Genomic DNA, 17,373 nt, shown 5'->3' with positions numbered 1-17,373 from the left:
GATTTTTTAAAAACTCTAAAAAATTTTAAAGAAATTGCTTATCTTTTTGTTAGAGCTCCAAGTGAATATGAGGGTGGGGGAGAGGGTAGCTAGGTCACAGACTTGAATTTCTTCTTTTTTTTTCAGTTTAAGTGCATTTTATTTTTAAGCTATCTACATGACATGGTTTTGTCTTCAAAACAACACCTCTACTCCAAATAAATCACGGTCAAAATAAGGAGCTCAAGATGACATCAATCCCATTTGTCTTAAGTTCTAGAGTTGTGTGGATGAGAAGCAGCAGCCAGTTATGATGACAGGTGACAGATTCAAAGTATTGCCAAATTTGTTAACATTTTTCCATTTCTAAACCATCCTTAAAGGAAATCGTGTATGGGGTCACACCGTTCTCAGTAGATGTCCAGTGGGGCAACCACACCATCTGGATTCATGTTTTCACCAAGAAAGAACTGGTAGTTTTTGAAATTGGCAAGGATGTGTGCTATTGGATCTGTAGTCCCTGTTGTAAAAGGTTTTACTCTTTCTGCCTTTGATTAATTACATATGATCTTTCACGCACTTCCTTTTTTTTTTGAATCAGGATCTCACTCTGGTGCCTAGGCTGGAGGTCAGCGGCACACTCGTGGCTACCACAGTCTCAACCTGATACGGGCTTAAACCATCCTTCTGCCTCTGCCTCCCAAGTAGCTGGGATTACAGGCACCACTCCACCACTCCCAGCTAATTTTTTTTATTTCTTGTAGAAACGGGGTCTCACTATGCTGCTTAGGCTGGTCTCAAACTCCTGGGGCTCAGGTCATCCTCTCACCTTAGCCTCCCAAAGTACTGGAATTACAGGCGTGAGCCCCTGCACCCGGCCGGTCTTTGATGTACTTTTTGTAGTCTTTTGTGAAGCTGTTTCTGGTAAGTGATGGCTCATGACAACAGCAATACCAGTGATTATTCGCATTCTGTTCCTTAGCCCTCAGAGCCTTCAGAGGAGCCATTTCCACCAAAAAGCAAGTTTCCAATGTTACCCTCTGTCCTACTGACCATCTTCCCTGCCACCTCCAGGCTCAGCCCATCCGAGATCTCCTGGATCTTTGTAAATGTCAAAGAACATCTCATTTTGCTCACTGTGGCTGATGAGGTCCTGGTAGGTAATCATGATGGTGGCAGAAGGGAGATGAGGCAGTGATGTCTTAGTAGGAGCCCGGGGCTTGGAGCTCAGAGTAACCTGGGGCAACCAGAGTGGAGTTAGGAAGTGAGGGGGGTTGGGGTGGAGGGAGCAGGCAGAAAAGCCAGAATTGTATTTCTTTTTTATTATTATTTTTAATTTTTTGTTTTTGGTAGAGACCAGGTCTTGCTATGTTGTCCAGACTGGTCTCAAACTCCTGGGCTCAAGAGAGCCTCCTGTCTCAGCCTCCCAAAGTGCTGAGACTACAGGCATCAGCCACCACCCAGCCCAGAACTGCATTTGTTGATGCCAATGCCAGGGACATCGACTTCCAGGTCCTCTCTGTTGAATTTTGGGAACTGAAGGCGTGGGATATGGAGAAGAGAGTTGAGGTTTCCTTCTGCAAATTCCACTGGCAACTGTGAGCATAACTCTGAGCACAGCACTGGTAGGTGGACCATTTGCTCCAGCCAGTACCGTGCTGCTGGGTCTGAGTACTGGCATGGCCTGGGAGGGATTGAAATCTTTCCCTCTAGTGATACTGTAGCATCAAGGCCAGCACAAAAAAGGCCCTGACAGTTAAATGATCTCTGCTAGTGAATTCTAGAAACCGTTAAGTTTGGCACAGGGTAAGAGCAAGCTAGATCGGTTATCGTTAAGATACATTCCTTTACACCTCAACATGTAGACTCACGGCATCTTAGTGCAAGAAGGAATCTAAGCAATGATAAATAGCTAACGTTTGAGGGATACTTACATGCCTGGCGCTATTCTAAGGGTTTTGCATGAACTGATCGCCCAATATGCCTATTTTCCTGATAAAAAAACGTAGCACACAGTAGTTGAATTAAGTTGTCCAAGATCACCCAGCTACTGGGTGGTTGACCCAAGAGCTAAAGCAGAGCCTTGCTTTCTCCACTAGACCCTACCGCCTAGAGAGAAGCTAGGCAACATTAAGTCAAATGCAACTCAAAAGCAACGCAACAGAGGACTAGAGAGAAGAGAACTGCCCCATGTCGCACAACTAGTTACAGAAAAAGCTGGCATTAGTCTTCCTATTCTTAGATCATTGCGTTTTCCTTTTTTATTTATTTATTTTTTATTTTAGTAGAGGCAGGGTCTCACTATGTCAGTCAGGCTAATCTTGAACTCTTGACCTCAAGCGATCCTTCTGCCTCCCAAAGTGCTGGGATTACAGGTGTGAGCCACCACACCCAGCCCACTGTGTTTTCCATGACATGATAAAGAAAGAAGAAATGTTCACTATTTGACTGTTGCCTGTTCTGCCCATTACAACATGGAAGCAAAAATGATGGATGTGTGAGAAACAGAAGAGAACAACTAGCTGAGCTCTGTATTTTTTTTTTTTTTTTTTTGAGTCAGAGTCTCACTCTGTCGCCCAGGTTGGAGTGCAGTAGCACACTCAATGGCCACCCCAGCATCGAACTGCTGGGCTTCGGTGATCCTTCCACCTCAGCCTTCCAAGTAGCCGGAACTACAGGCGCGTGCTATCACGCCTGGCTAATTTTTTTGTTTTTTGGGTTTTTTTTTTTACTTATTGTAGCGATGAGGTCTCGCCAGTTGCCCGGGCTGGTCTTGAACCCACAGGCTCAGGCAATCCATTCGCCTTGGCCTCCCAAAGTGCTGGGATTAGAGGCTGAGCCACGGAGCCTGGCCTGAGCTTTGTATTTTATCTAAGGTTATGACTTGATACAGTTCCCCTTTTCTTTTGGGGGGGTGTGCTTGAGCAACGCTGACATAAATAGCTCTCTATGTTCTTCCAATCCTGGAGGGCACCATGTAGCGCAGTGAGAGTATGCACCATCAGAACAGCATGCAAATTTGAATGTGAGGGAAACTCATTTGATTCTCCATCTGTCTCCCTGTTTAATTACTTAGCCATAAATTAGCACTTTTTACTAGCTACATTCAGCAAATGTGATCAATTCACTGACTCTAATGTCAAATAAGGAATATTTTTTACTTTCAAGTATTTAGCCTTTTAATTCACACTTGCATTTTGAAATACAAATTAACTGTTGAAATCCACCCAACTATAATGTTGAGGAATTTTTTTTTCTGTCTTCTCATTAATGACATTTCTTTGATTGAATCATTGATGAGATGCTTTTTTGAAACATGGCTTTTCCCCCCAAAGGGCAAAAAAAGAAATCACTTTCAACACTTGAAGGATGTAATTAGGAAACGTATCATGAACAGTGTGAACTCAGGGCCTTAAAGACACAGAACCCGTAACCCTGCTTACATCTGTCTGCTTACAGCCTGGCAGGCCACATCCTGCCTCTACACTAACCTATCCGGACTCTAACTAACAGCAGAGGAGAAGCACCTTCCCAGCCCTCACTTGCACATTGCCCCCCAAGGAAAACACTTCTCCAGCTTGTCTGTTGGTGAAATCACCCCATATCTGTGGGAGACACTACATGCTGAACCACTCTCCAGGCCCAAGAGAAAAATATAGAGGATGAGGCAACTTTTGATATTCTTAGAATATCAGGGATGAGATCAGAAATAGAAAGTGCTTTAAGAAAACATATAATAAAATAACTATATAAGTGTATATGCCCACAGTAGAGCACACATATCCTGCTGCTCCTTATTCCTTGGTGACAAAATTTCAATTTTATTTAGGAAGATAATGTGCCCAGCTCCAGGCAATGGATCAGAATTGGTTGAAGCCAATCATGACAGTCTTGTTCCCTAAAGTACCAGATCTTTTTCAGGATAGTCATGGGACATAATTCTAATTAAGAAAATATAATGGGAAGTCTCCTGGGAGCTTCCAGGAAAGCTACCGGCTTCTTGATGTATGCTCTGTGGTGCTCCTCCCACCCCTTCCTGTTATGAATGTAGATGTGATATTTGGAGTGGTGAAGCCATCTTGAGATCGTGAGTGGAAGACAAAAAGAACTGCAAGGATGCCAGCCCTGAGATCTTTGAGTGCCTGCACTAATGCCAAGAGCCACCTACCTTCGGACTGCTTATTGCATGAGAAAAAGAAATCTCCTGTTACATGCAACTAAATGCATTCCCAGCTAACACATATATAAGTAATAACATCTATTTACATGCAAAAGTAATCAAATAAATTCACAAAAGGGGAAAAGATTCTGGGAAGTTAAGAGTTAGTTCAATTTCTGTTTTCCAATTGAGCCTCAAAACACCCAGCTGGTTCAATTTCAGTTCCTCAACTGGATGTTGATTCATCAACTTACTAAGACAGTGGGTTCTAATGTGTGGTCTCCAGACTGGAACAAATGCAAGAGAGAGATGTGTTGGTGTTTTGAATGATGTTTGCAGCCAGCTCTGAGAGAAAAGAGAGGCGATAAATAGTCTGACTGGTTTCACTGTTCCAAACTCTCCATGCACAGTGTTGAGCAGTTGCTAAGTCTTCTTGCTAAGGAGTTTCAAGGTTAGCCCCTCTGGAATCTGGTGAGAAGCTTTCCTGACAGGCTTAATAGTCCAGAAAGAAACAAGAGCTATACCCAAAGTGATCTGCAGGTTCAGTGCAGTCCCTATCAAAATGCCAATATTATTTTTTGCAGAAATGGAAAAACCAATTCTCACATTCATATGAAATTTCAAGAAGCCCTGAATAGCTAAAAAAAAAATTTTTTTAACCTTTAAAAAGAACAAAATCAGAGGACTCTATTCCTAGTTTTAAGACTCCTACAAAGCAAAAGTAATTAATACAATGTGGTAATGGCATAAGGGTAGACATACAATGGAATAGGATTAAATCCATGTATACATGTCCAATTGATTTTTGACAAAGGTGCCAAGATCATTCAATGAGAAAATAGTAATCTCTACAACAAATGGTGCTGGATAACTGGATTTCCACATGCAAATAAATGAAGTTGGACACTTGCCTTGCCCAATATAAAAAAAAATAAGTAAAAATGGATCAATTACTTCAATATAATAGTTAAAACCATAAAACTCTTCAAAGTAAATATAGGAATAAATTTCCATGAATTTGAATTTAGCAATGGAGTATTAGATATGATACCAAAAGCACAAGCAACAAAAGAAAGTACAGATAAACTGGAATTGATCAAAATTAAAAACATTTGTTCTTCAAAGGACATTATCAAGGAAGTAAAAAGAAACCTACAGAATGGGAGGAAATATTCACAAATTATATCTCATAAGGGTTTACTATCCAGAAAATATAAAGAACAACTATAACTCAACAACAAAAAGACAAACAACTCAAAACGGACAAAGGACTTGAACAGACATTTCTCCAAAGAATGTAAGATACACAAATATTCAATACACACATGAAAAAAATACCCAATATCATTAGTCATTGGGGAAACACCAATTAAAACTACAATGAGATCCCACTTCACAACTAATAGGATGACTATACTTTTAAAAAATGGAAATTAACAAGTGTTGTAGGGAATGTAGGGAAATTGAAACTCTTATATATTGCTGGCAGGGATGTAAGATGGTGCAGTCCTTGTGGAAAATAGTCTAGTGGTTCCTCAAAAAGTTGAACACATGATCAGCAATTCTGCTCCTTACCCCCCAAAAATTGAAAACAGGGACTCAAGTAGATACTTGTACACCAGTGGTAATTGTAGCATTATTCATAATAGCCAAAAGGTAGAAACAACCCAAGTGTCTATCAACAGATGAATGAACAAACTATACAATGAAGTGTTATTGAGCCATAAATTTCAGACTTCATGCTACAATTTAGCTGAACCTTGAAAACATTATGCTAAGTTAAATAAGCCAGACACAAAAAGACAGACATTATATGATTCTACTTATTTGAGATATCTAGAGTATAGTAAGTCTCCTACATACAAATCCTCAAGATCAAGTTGTGAACTTTCTTTTTTTTTTTTTTAATTGCAAACTTTCAGAGACGGGAAGGTATATTTGCATGTCCAATATGTAAATTAGTTCATGTGTCTGGCATGCTTTTTATTCTTTAAAAATCTTACTATACTGTAAGATTTAAAATGTCTTCTTTGCTCTTTCTGTGTATTTTTAATATATTATTTGTGTGAAAAGTATATAAACCTATTACAAAACAGTACTATATAGCCGATTGTGTTAGTTGGGTACCTGGGCTAACTTTGTTGGATTTACGAACAAATTGGATGCAACAAACGGGCTCTGAGAATGGAACTCCGTATGTAGGGAACTTGCCATAAGCAAATTCAAAGATATGGACGGTAGCTTCGAGGTTACTGGGGTTTGGGATGAGAGGGAATGGGGAGTTACTGCTTAATGGATACAAAGTTTCTGTTTGAAGTGATGAGAAAATTTTAGAACCAAATACTGTGACAGTGACACAGATTTAATGCAATGAAAACCAATTTAAATTAGTTAAAATGGCAAATTTTATGTTATATATTTTACCACAGTATAAATAATAAACCCAAGTACTGGGACCCAGGGTCCTGGTGAAAAGTATGATACCCAATCTTTTGGTGTGGGCTCTTCTCTTGACTTCTCACTGTCTCCATGAGAACCCAAGGATATTCCTTACCAAGAGCTCCGAACTACACACTCAGCAGCCAAGGGTCACTGCCCTGAGGAAGCTTTGGGGTTTTTTTTTTCCTTTTAATTAGTGATCACAACTGGTTATAGCAGTTATTTTTTTTCTCATGGGCTTTTCTTCTGTCAGATGATCTATGGACCAAAATCTAAGAAGTGCCATGTTTTGAACTGAGCATAGAGTCTTGCTCTCTTTCCATACTCTTCTACTTAAATTGAGTGGGTTGTAATCCAAATGTCTGCTAACTAAAGAGGACCAATTTATGCAGCATCCAGGTTTGTTCTTCCCCAACTTTTAAGGGTCAGAAGATCACACTTCTCCGTAGGGGACCTATGTGCTCAGTGGTTATTCAACTCAGTTCATTGGGGTACAAAAGTAAATTGAAACTTTTATACTGGTTCCCTACCTTTTCCTTTGTTTACCCTCCACCTTTACATGTTTTATGTAATGTCAGTAATATGTTTGTATAGTAGCACATATTAAGAGGACCTGAAAAAAATCAGAATGATCTTTTGGAGGGTAGGCTCCTTGTAGGATAGGCTACTCCCACTGGGTAAGTGTTCTAGGAACCCATCGGCATCAGTGTGCCTGTTAGCATCGTCTTAAGAGTTTGCACTTGGCTTTCAGTGAATTTTGTTTTGAGATTCTTTCAATGCATTTGCTCATTTCATAATGGGCGATTTATGGGTGCACCTGCCCACACCTTGCTGAGAGTCCACAGTTTCTGACCAAAAACGGCATGACCCCATGCCCCACCCTCCTTCTTCACCGGATCTCACCCTGATGGGCTTTTTTTATTTCTCTGGATTGAAAAAAATGTCCTCCAAAGGCAATGTTTTGCCAATGTGGAAAAGGTGAAACAAAAAAATGGCAGATGCCCTAGGAAGTATCAAAACTGACAAGTTCAAAAACTGTTTTGAGCAGTGGAAAAAGCATCTCAATAGGTGTATTGCAGCAAATCCTTTGAAAGTAACTGAAGTTTAAACATGTAATAATACACCATTTTTTATTAAAAAAATCCCAGTTGCGGGGGGGGTCCCCTTTGTATGTTATATGTGTTATTTAATTATATAGTTGACTACTGAACAATGTGGGAGTCAGGGAATTGACATAGACAAACAGTCAAAAATCCATATATAACTTTTGAGTCCCCAAAAACTTAGCTACTAGTAGCCTACTGTTGACCAGAAGCCTGCCTATAACATAAACAGTCAATTAACACCTATTTGGTATGTTATATGCATTGTGCCCTGTATTCTTACAATAAAGTCAGCTAGAGAAAAGAAAATGTTACAGAAGTCATAAGGAAGAGAAAATATATTTATTCTTCATTAAGTGGAAATTGATCATCATGAAAGTCTTTTTCGTGATGAGTAGGTTGAGGAGGAGGAGGAAGGGGAGGGGTTGGCCTTGCTGTCTTGGGGTGGCAGAGGTGGAAGAAAATTCACATATACACAGTCTAACAATTAAGTTTGTGAACTTGCCATTGGTCACTTACATTTGCAGCACTGTACAAACAACCCAGTAAGGTTTCATAACCTTGGTATACCAGTGTCTCATAGCTGTGTTTGTGTCACCATGTGGCGGTGTCTTGCCAAGGGGCGTTCATGATTGTTGTTGCATGTTTTTGTGTGCCATCGAGAGAACGTCAGAGCTTGAAACATTAAATTTCTTGTTAAACTTAGCAAGAGTGCAAGTGAAATCAGGGACATGTTAGTCCGAGTTGATGGGGATCATGCCATGAAGAAAACAGCAATGTATAAATGGATTAAACGTTTTTCTGAGGACAGAGAAAGCATCACCAATGAAGAGAGGTCAAGATGGCCTGTAATGAGCACAACTGATTAAAACGTTGCAAAAACTCTTCAAATTGCATGTCAAAAATCATTGGCTGACTGTGGGAAGCATAGAAAGACCAAATAAACATTAATAAAGAAACAGAAAATCTTAACTGAAAATCTTAGCGTGAGAAAGGTGTGTGCAAAAAATGGTCCCAGAGGAGCTCTTGCATCTCCGCAATGCACCAGCTCACACAACACTGTCTGTGAGAGAGTTTTTAGCCAGTAAACAAATAACTGTATTGGAACACCCTCCCTATTCACCTGATCTGGACCCCAGTGACTTCTTTCTTTATCCGAAGATAAAGGAAATATTGAAAGGAAGACATTTTGATGACATTCAGGACATTATGGGCGATACAACGACAGTTCTGATAGCCATTCCAGAAAACAAGTTTCAAAATTACATTGATGGGTGGACTAGGTTCTGGCATCAGTGCATGGCTTCCCAAGGGGAGTACTTTCAAGGTAACTGTAGTGATATTCAGCAATGAGGTATGTAACACTTTTTCTGGGATGAGTTTGTGAACTTAATTGCCACATCTTGTAAGTTGGACCGGCATAGCTCAAAACTTTGTGTTGTTGAAGGGTCAACTGTATAATTACATAACACATATAATTAAAGAAGAGGAGCATGAAGGGAAAGCAAGATACTACAAGTCTAAGATCAGGTCAAAGGATGGAGTTTGTAATAGTTATTGTTACTTCTCAGATTTTGTTCAACTGATCTTTTGTCAGATAAAAAACCATGGGATAAAAATCAGTCAATCAATTCTATGCAATTGAGTGGGGTATCCATGCTTTTCTTTACATACGGAGGTATTTGGTCAAAAAAGGCAGGATATCACTGCTTTAGTGCCTCTGGGGAGAGGGAAGTTTCTTCACTTTACCTACTGACTGGGGTTTCCTACAGCCAGCTTCCCTGCCACCCTAACGCTTAACTAAGGCTCTCAGTTCTATCTCTGTGCGGGTCTCTCTGCAGACCCACAACCTTACTGCCTGCTGGTCCATGATGAATCTGTGTAATAGATTTACTGAGGACTCTGGGGCAATAGAAGGGATTATAATTCATAATAGTAGGAAATTTAAACCCAAATATTCAACATCTTGGTTCTGAGAAGCTCCTTTTTCACTCCCACCACTGGGAACTTTGCTAAGCCTATCTTCTCCCTTGGTCCTGGTCTCCTACCAAGTCAGTGGACATCTTCTCTCTCATGTGAGAAGCCTCTTCTACCTTTAAGAAGCTTCTAGCAAATTCTAGATTCCTATTGCTTGATCACACGTAACAACGCAGTACTATCTTTGCTCACAGCTCTTCTTCCAGACTCTAGACAGAGGTTTGACCTTTGACAGTCAAAATCTGCCTCCCACTGAGGTGTTTTCATAGACCTAAATGGATTCAGAAGTCTTTCCAGATAGTGATTCCAAAGTGTGGCCCAAGAACCAAACTTGAGCCCCCAAATCACATCTGTTCTTAATTTAAAACACAGATCCCTGGGCCCCAGTCCAGTGCTACTGAATCCAGTTGCAGATGGGAAGTTGCCTGGGAATCTTGCCCCACCAGGTGATTCTGGTTTGAGAAGGTTTGAGAACCACTGGTTGGGCAGGTAGGTGACCTGACTTGCAGATATGGTATTTTTCTTTTGGTTACAGTTGATGCTGAATGTGTTTAGGCAAATTTATGTTTTGCCCTGTTTTGCCCATCCCTTCCACCCAAGTTCAGACTATTTTTCCAAATCACAGCTTTGATCAGTGTTTAAATGTGACACCCCCCTCCCCCCAGGAGGATGAGACCCACTGGTGCATAGTTGGATGAACTGATGGTGCCTCTGCAAAGATTAGAAAAATGTGTCCCTTTCCCTGGGGACACATCCCTACACCAGGACAAGACACAAGCCAAGTAGCTGTGAGCTGGGGTTCAGCAGAAGACTGTTGTCAACAACCTACATTCCCCTGCCTTTGTGGAAAACCAGGTCGAAATAGTAATTATCTTAGCTCCTCACTCAGATTTGCACTATCCAGAGGAAAATTAGTAGGAGCTAGTGCCTAAATTTCCTGGGACCAGGATAAAAAACAGCTGAAGCGTCAAAATTCAAGCTGCTGTGATGAGTTTGTTTTCTTGATTACTATTGAAGAAAAAATCATTCTGACACTTGTTCAAATGATAATAAAGACTATTCAGTCCTATTCAAGACTATTGCAATTGATGTCAAGACTACCACAACAGGGAAGGAGATTAGCCTCAACTCCAAATACAACAAAGACAGCTGAGGATTGATAGCCAAAACTAGCAGAGGGAGGGGGTCAGTGGAGGGAAAATTACCAAGCGGAGACATCTTGCTAAACTGATTTAAAAGGATGCTTGCTGAAGGCAGGCTGGAGTGATCAAGGTTGGGGGATCTCGTCTAAACTGTCTTAGCAGGATTCTTGCTACAATAGGACTAGGCAGCCCTGGCAAGAATGATGGCCAAGGTCAAAGCCTAGACAAGAAGAGGGCTTGGAGGAGCCCAACTAAACTTCCATCAAAGAGTCTGTCATTGCTTAATGGTGTTGTAGTTTGTCTTCTTGATTACTCAGTAGTACTATTCAGGTCTGAAACACCACAGTGCTCTCAGGGTCTATAAATAGAGCAGGTTGTTCCTTCACTAAATGGTCCCAGGAGATAGATTTTCAGGTTGTTAAGTCCAGCCCTGATATCGTGGTTGTCACTTTTCTTATTATTCCATCAGCTGTCATTTTTGTTCTTGTCAGCACACTCATCTTTCCAATTTGCCGTTTCTAGTCTGCTGTGAACTGGGGAGTCAGACTGCTAGGTTTGTGTCAAATATATTGAATTAGAATGGCAGAATTCTGGTTGATCATTCTGGAAGGCCCTTAGTCAAAGTCCCCTTTAAAAACCTGATGTTACTTATCTTTACCATTTAGGATTTTTCTCCCTCTTTCTAGGGGGAAAAAAAAAGAACAAATTAACACTGGTAAATATCATACTCAAGGAATAAGAGCTGCATGTACTTGATTCAAAGGTATACATTTCACAGCACTACAAGGAATTAAACATATGGATGCTTGCAAAGCTCTTGTGAGAATTCTGTTCCAAACATGGGAAAGGGGCGGGGTCATTAGGCCTACCCAACAGGTCATGAAAATGTGATTGGATGTTGTTTGTTGTTGCTGTCAGTCACATTTGCTCCAAGAGAGGCCATGAAAGTTCCAGTACTTTCTCCTCCTTCTGAGCAGACCCCAGTTGCAAACTTCTCCTACAAGTCTGTGGGTCTATTCTGCTCAGACATGTGCAAACATAAATGATCTCACCAACAGAGCAGAAATCTGCATGGGTACACCAAAAGGATATCATTTTTGACTAGAGAATAAGGAGAAAGCCAAATGACTCTAAGGAATGTAGTTTGTAGGCATCCTGCAACATTTACCTCATCACCAAGAATTATATGGAACTAAATTAGATGGAACTTTTGGGTCAACAAATACAGTGCTTTTTAAAATGCTTAAAAGTTAAAAAAAATTAAATGCTTAAAAGTTTTTTTTAAAACCTTCTTTTTAAACTATTTGCATCTAACATAAGAGTAAAAAGACTGAATGAGAGCCAGAGGAGCTTTTCTGTGAATAAAGCAGGTAAATTTCAGGGCATGGATTTTATGACATTGAGGCTCCGATTTGTAAACTTTCTTGCTTTCTTCTGGGCTCCTGGGTGGATTCCAGATGGCTGAGCTCAAGGTGTAATAAGTTGCTCCCTTGTTTTTTTCTTGAGTAGGAGTCTTAATCTGTCACTCTCATGGCCTCTGCAGACTCAACCTGCTGGGCTCAGGATCCTTCTGCCTCAGCCTTCCAAGTAGCTGGAACCACAGGTGTGTACCACCATACCCGGCTAATTTTTTTATTTATTATAGAGACAAGGTCTCGCCAAGTTGCTCAGGCTGTTCTCTAACCCCTGGACTCAGGCAATCCTCTCGTCTCAGCATCTCAAAGTGCTGGGATTATAGGTATGAGCCACCGCGCCGGCTAAGTTGCTCCCTTTAATAAAATCAATATGAATAATTTGCTCTTATAGACTGTTCCCTTGCTCTAATTTACCTTTTTTTCCCCCCTGTTGAAACCTGAAACTCTGGGTTTCACATATGAGAAAGGGAAGTTCCCTCTGCCAACCCAAGGGCATCTCTTTCTACAAGGGAGAACCAAGTGGCCTGTTTGCTCTGACAGTGAGTGTTTACTTCCTGTCCTCACTGTCCTCACCTGGATGGGTGCAGATGGTCTCTCTGTCTGCTCCCTAGATATGAAAACACCGTGGGCTCATTCCAACCCGGTATTTTTCAATTATTTTGGGTGATAAATCTTAAGAATTTATATGCGTGTGTGTGTGTGTGTGTGTGTGTGTGTGTGTGTGTGTGTGCGCGTGCGTGTGTGTACGCGCGCATATGTGTAAAATCAAAATTTAAATTCCACAAAATAGGGTCGGGCTTGGTGGCTAAACCTAAACCAAAGGAAGTGAGGACCAGTTGGAGGCCCAAACTTCTCCTGCATATAGACTACTTATGTACCTAATCCTGACTTGTATCCTGCATCTCAATATAAAAATAAAGAGAAAAAAATAAAAGTGAAGTAAATTTCCTTATTTGAAAAAAATATATAAATTTATTGTCTCACAGTTCTGAAGGCCAGAAGTCCGAGATCAAGGTGTGAGCAGGATTGGTTTCCTCTGGGGCTTCTTTCCTTGGCTTGCAGATGGCCGTCTTCTCTCTGTGTCCTCACATGGTGTCCCCTCTGTGTCTGTGTCCAATCTCCTCTTCTTACAAGGACATCAGTTATATAGATTAGAGTCTACCCCAATAACCTTATTTGACCTTAAGCTCATTTAAAAGCCGTATCTCCAAAAAAAGTCATATTCTGAGCTACTGGAAGTTAGGATTTCAACATATGAATTTGAGGGGAAGGGGACACAATTCTGTCCTTAACACTCCTTATGCATGTATCCAATGCAGTCTGATTATTTTCTATTCTATTCTGTTTTTCAAAATTACATACTGAGATGGGTTCATTTGATTTCATAAGCCAAAAACTGGGACACAAAAAAGCACTGTTCATCACCTTGGCTTTACCCTTTTGATCTGGTAATTGACAAATGTGACCTTGACAAAGAAAAAAGAAAAACGGCCCTCAGATTCTAATCCCATCCTTGCCTGCCCTCAGGGGAACCTGACAAAGTGCAAAGAGCAAAAGCTTTGGGCGAGACACCTCCAAATAGAAATCTCACCCTTACCACTCACTGCATGCTCCTGTTCTGTGACGAGGCTGTTGATGCAGCCACATCGTGTGGAAGCCCCCAGCTGAAGGCTCAGATCGGAGAAGTAACCTGTACATTTGACTTCCTTCCTTTCTGACTTCCTAAATCCAAGATGGTGAACGTTTAGGCTCTGATTAAATGTCGGTCATGCTATATCCTGTGATCTCCCCAGAAACAATCAGACAGATGATCAGCAGAACTGGGCAGTAGCTCCTCAAAGGAAATTTTATTCCACATTCACACAAATTCCCCCATAAATCAGAAACTTTGTTCTCTGAGAGTTTGCTTTATAGCCAGTCTTCTTCCCCTGCCTCAGAGAACTGTTTCATGTTATATAAAGGAGCTCCTATAATTAGTGTTTCTAATTTGAATTATTTTTTAAAGAATTGTTAACATCCTTACCTTTTTTTCCCATTTAATTCCCAGTGAATTAATTCTAAGTGAATTTTTCTTGTGCATAATTAGATTTTTTTCTTTTGAAAAAAAAGTCTATAGCGTATATATTTAAAAAGGCAAGCTGGTTATTAGATGTGAATTTAAATTATTGCCACCTACATCTCAATGTTCAGTGAAGTGTCTTGGGTTGATGACATCAAATTATCCACTCTCCAAGGAAGAAAGGAAGGTGCTATGTACAAAACTGAAGATGCCGGTATATTCCATGCAAGAAATTATGTACACAGACAAGTAAAAAGGAGACCCGAGTGTTGGAAACCTCCAGGTTAGAAAAAAAGGAAAATTCCAAGCCAAGTCCCCAGAAAAAGCCATGTACAACTAAAAGGAAGCCCTTGGTCGGATAGAAAAAAAACACAGGCCACATGATGCCTTGAGCAGCTGGGGCTGCAGTCACTCTCATCAAAACCCACATTGGGGTAAATCTTCACTTTCTGGCTAAGGCGAGAGGTGCATTTAAGGAAGAAATACTATCAACATCATTTTGGGGGGGGGGTTGGAGTCTCACTCTGTCGCCCAGGCTGGAGTGCAGTGGCATGCTCACGGCCACCCCAGCGTCGACCTGCTGGGCTCTGGTGATCCTTCCGCCACAGCCTTCCAAGTAACCAGAACTATAGGCATGCACTACCACGCCTGGCTAATTTTTTATTTATTTATTGTAGAGACAAGGTCTTGCCAAGTTGCTGGGGCTGGTCTCGAACCCATGGGTTCAGGTAATCCACTCGCCTTGGCCTTCCAAAGTGCTGGGATTACAGGCTGAGCCACTGAGCCCAGCCAGCATCATTTTTAAGAAGAGAAAGGACAGCTGTGGTGACTGAGATGAAAAGCATTTCTCCACCACTTTTCATCTTGTTGGACCTCCTTTCTTCTGCCTCTTCTTTTCTTCTCCATCTTTTGTCTGCGCCATACCACATGGAGACTTGCACTATTCCTTCCCTCCCTACTTATTTTCATCTCTACCATGTCACCCCATTCTCTCATCCCACCACCACATTTCCAAAGTTCTCTCTTGCCTTCTCCCATGACAGTGCTTTGTAGAGGCATCTCTCAGAAGATTTGAACACCAACCCAAAGTCCTCAAATCCCGTTGTCTACCTCTACCCCATGATGTGAAATCTAGGGTGCAAAAGGCTCTTGGCCTTGATCCAAGATCTTTCAATAAACACACTGCTATGCTGTGCCTTATGAGAGTTGGTCCTCTATAATAGACAAAATGTATTGGTCTGTTTTTGCTGTGTAACGAGCAATCCCCAAAATCTCAGAGGCCTCCATCAAACCTTGATCTCTTACTTTTGTTACATGAAGGCTGCACATCAGCTGTGGCTTTGCCCCAGGTAATGGAATAGCTTCAGGTCTGCTCCACTTCTCTTCTCACTCTGGGCTCCCATATGAAGAGACAACACTTTCGTTCTGTGAACTAAAAATAAAATCTTAAGCCCCCCCAACCAACTGAACTTTCTTGGCTAAGGGGACCCCAGAGAAACCTGGAAAACTGAGTTCTCAGCCATGACTGACTGGACAGGAGGTCAGACACAACTCTTTATACCCCCTCCCTTTGGTGTTTTAAACACAACACTGACCAGCATTAATCCTAAAATAGAGATCATAGGACTGACAGAACAGACTCTTTGTGGCAACAAGATACCAAACTATAAACAGGCCCTATGCCATGCCAGGCAAGGGTTAAGTCACACACTCCTAAGCTTAAAGAATACACTATGTTTGAACTGACACAAGGTTTTTCTTTTTCTCTAGCAACTAAACAAGCACTGACCTCAAGATGGACAATATTACAAAATTGCAGCCCATCCACCACCAGACACTAACTGACCCTCTGTTCCACAAGCCATAACTACAGCTTTGATTGGACAGGAGATTGATTTTCGCCACTTTCTCCTGACAAGTGACCATCAAACATGGCTGGTTCTGGAGGGATTACAGAGGCTGCTCTTTTGAGTGACTTTGTGTCCCTCCTTACTTTTTGATCTGTAGGGCCTAACTGTAATACATTCAAATGTTAAGTCTCCATCCCAAGGTGAACATGGGTGGCATGCGCACAACCCCCTATCATGAATATTCATAGCTCCTCTATATCCTGTTGAATATGTACACTGGGCCAACCAGTCAACTAAAATTCCTGTCTCACCCCTCCCTCCCTCAAAGTGCCTGCTAAGGGTTTCAGCCATGACCACTCTTGGTTTTTTTTGTTTGTTTGTTTTGTTTTTTGAGTTGGAGTCTCACTCTGTCGCCCAGACTGGAGTGCAGTGGCCGCTCCCGGCCACCGCAGCCTCGACCTGCTGGGCTCCGGCGATCCGTCCGCCTCAGCCTTCCAAGTAGCCAGAACTACAGGTGCGTGCTACCACGCCCGGCTAATTTTTGATTTGTTGTAGAGATGAGGTCTCGCTGCCCAGGCGGGTCTCGAACCTGCGGGCTCAGGCAATCCACTCACCTCAGCCTCCCAAAGGCGCGGGATGACAGGCTGAGCCACCGAGCCCGGCAGTCATGACTACTCTTACCAGCCTATCAGAATGGCCAGATTGCAGGATGTAGCCCTTCATAAAACATAAAGCTTTCCTTTGCTAAATGTATATATTGTGTGATTTTTAAGTTAACAATTCTGAGAGCATGCCATACCATCCTCTCACAGGAGCACGAGGGACCAAGTCAAACCACGCTACTGCATCTGAAGCTTCTGCTCCAGTGGGGACTCTGTGGTGTTTGCTCACATTCTGTTAGCTAAAGCAAGTCTTGTGACCATGTTTGGTGATATACTCCACCTAAAGAGAGAGAACAAATCACGGTGACCAAAAATAGAGCCTATCACACACAAGCGTGTAGACATCATGCCAACAGCATCTGGGAGCAAACATCCAGTAGTGGATGGCTTAGGAAGCAATATTTTCACTAATCTGAGTCATTCTTTGTCTTAAGAAAACAAAAAAGTGTTGTTTCCTGGGTAAAAATGTTCATTGTGGTTGTTGTAAAAAAAAAAAAAAAAGGAAAATATAGGGGGTAAAAGAATAAATATGAATACAAAAACCACCCATAATATTACTACCCATAGGCAATCTGTACTTCTTCAAGA

General features: G+C 41.5%; 1 pseudogene; it reads right to left on the bottom strand.

Moving 5' to 3' along the window:
- Window positions 1-328: 328 nt before the first annotated feature.
- Window positions 329-1,147, bottom strand: LOC110594715 (annotated as a pseudogene).
- Window positions 1,148-17,373: the final 16,226 nt, after the last annotated feature.

This window comes from Carlito syrichta, unplaced genomic scaffold, assembly GCF_000164805.1.
Source record: "Carlito syrichta isolate Samal-C Ts95f unplaced genomic scaffold, Tarsius_syrichta-2.0.1 Scaffold127977, whole genome shotgun sequence".
NCBI classification, from domain to species: domain Eukaryota; kingdom Metazoa; phylum Chordata; class Mammalia; order Primates; family Tarsiidae; genus Carlito; species Carlito syrichta.
Note: the sequence above shows the minus strand (reverse complement) of the source record. Positions and strands in the feature narration are given on the sequence as shown.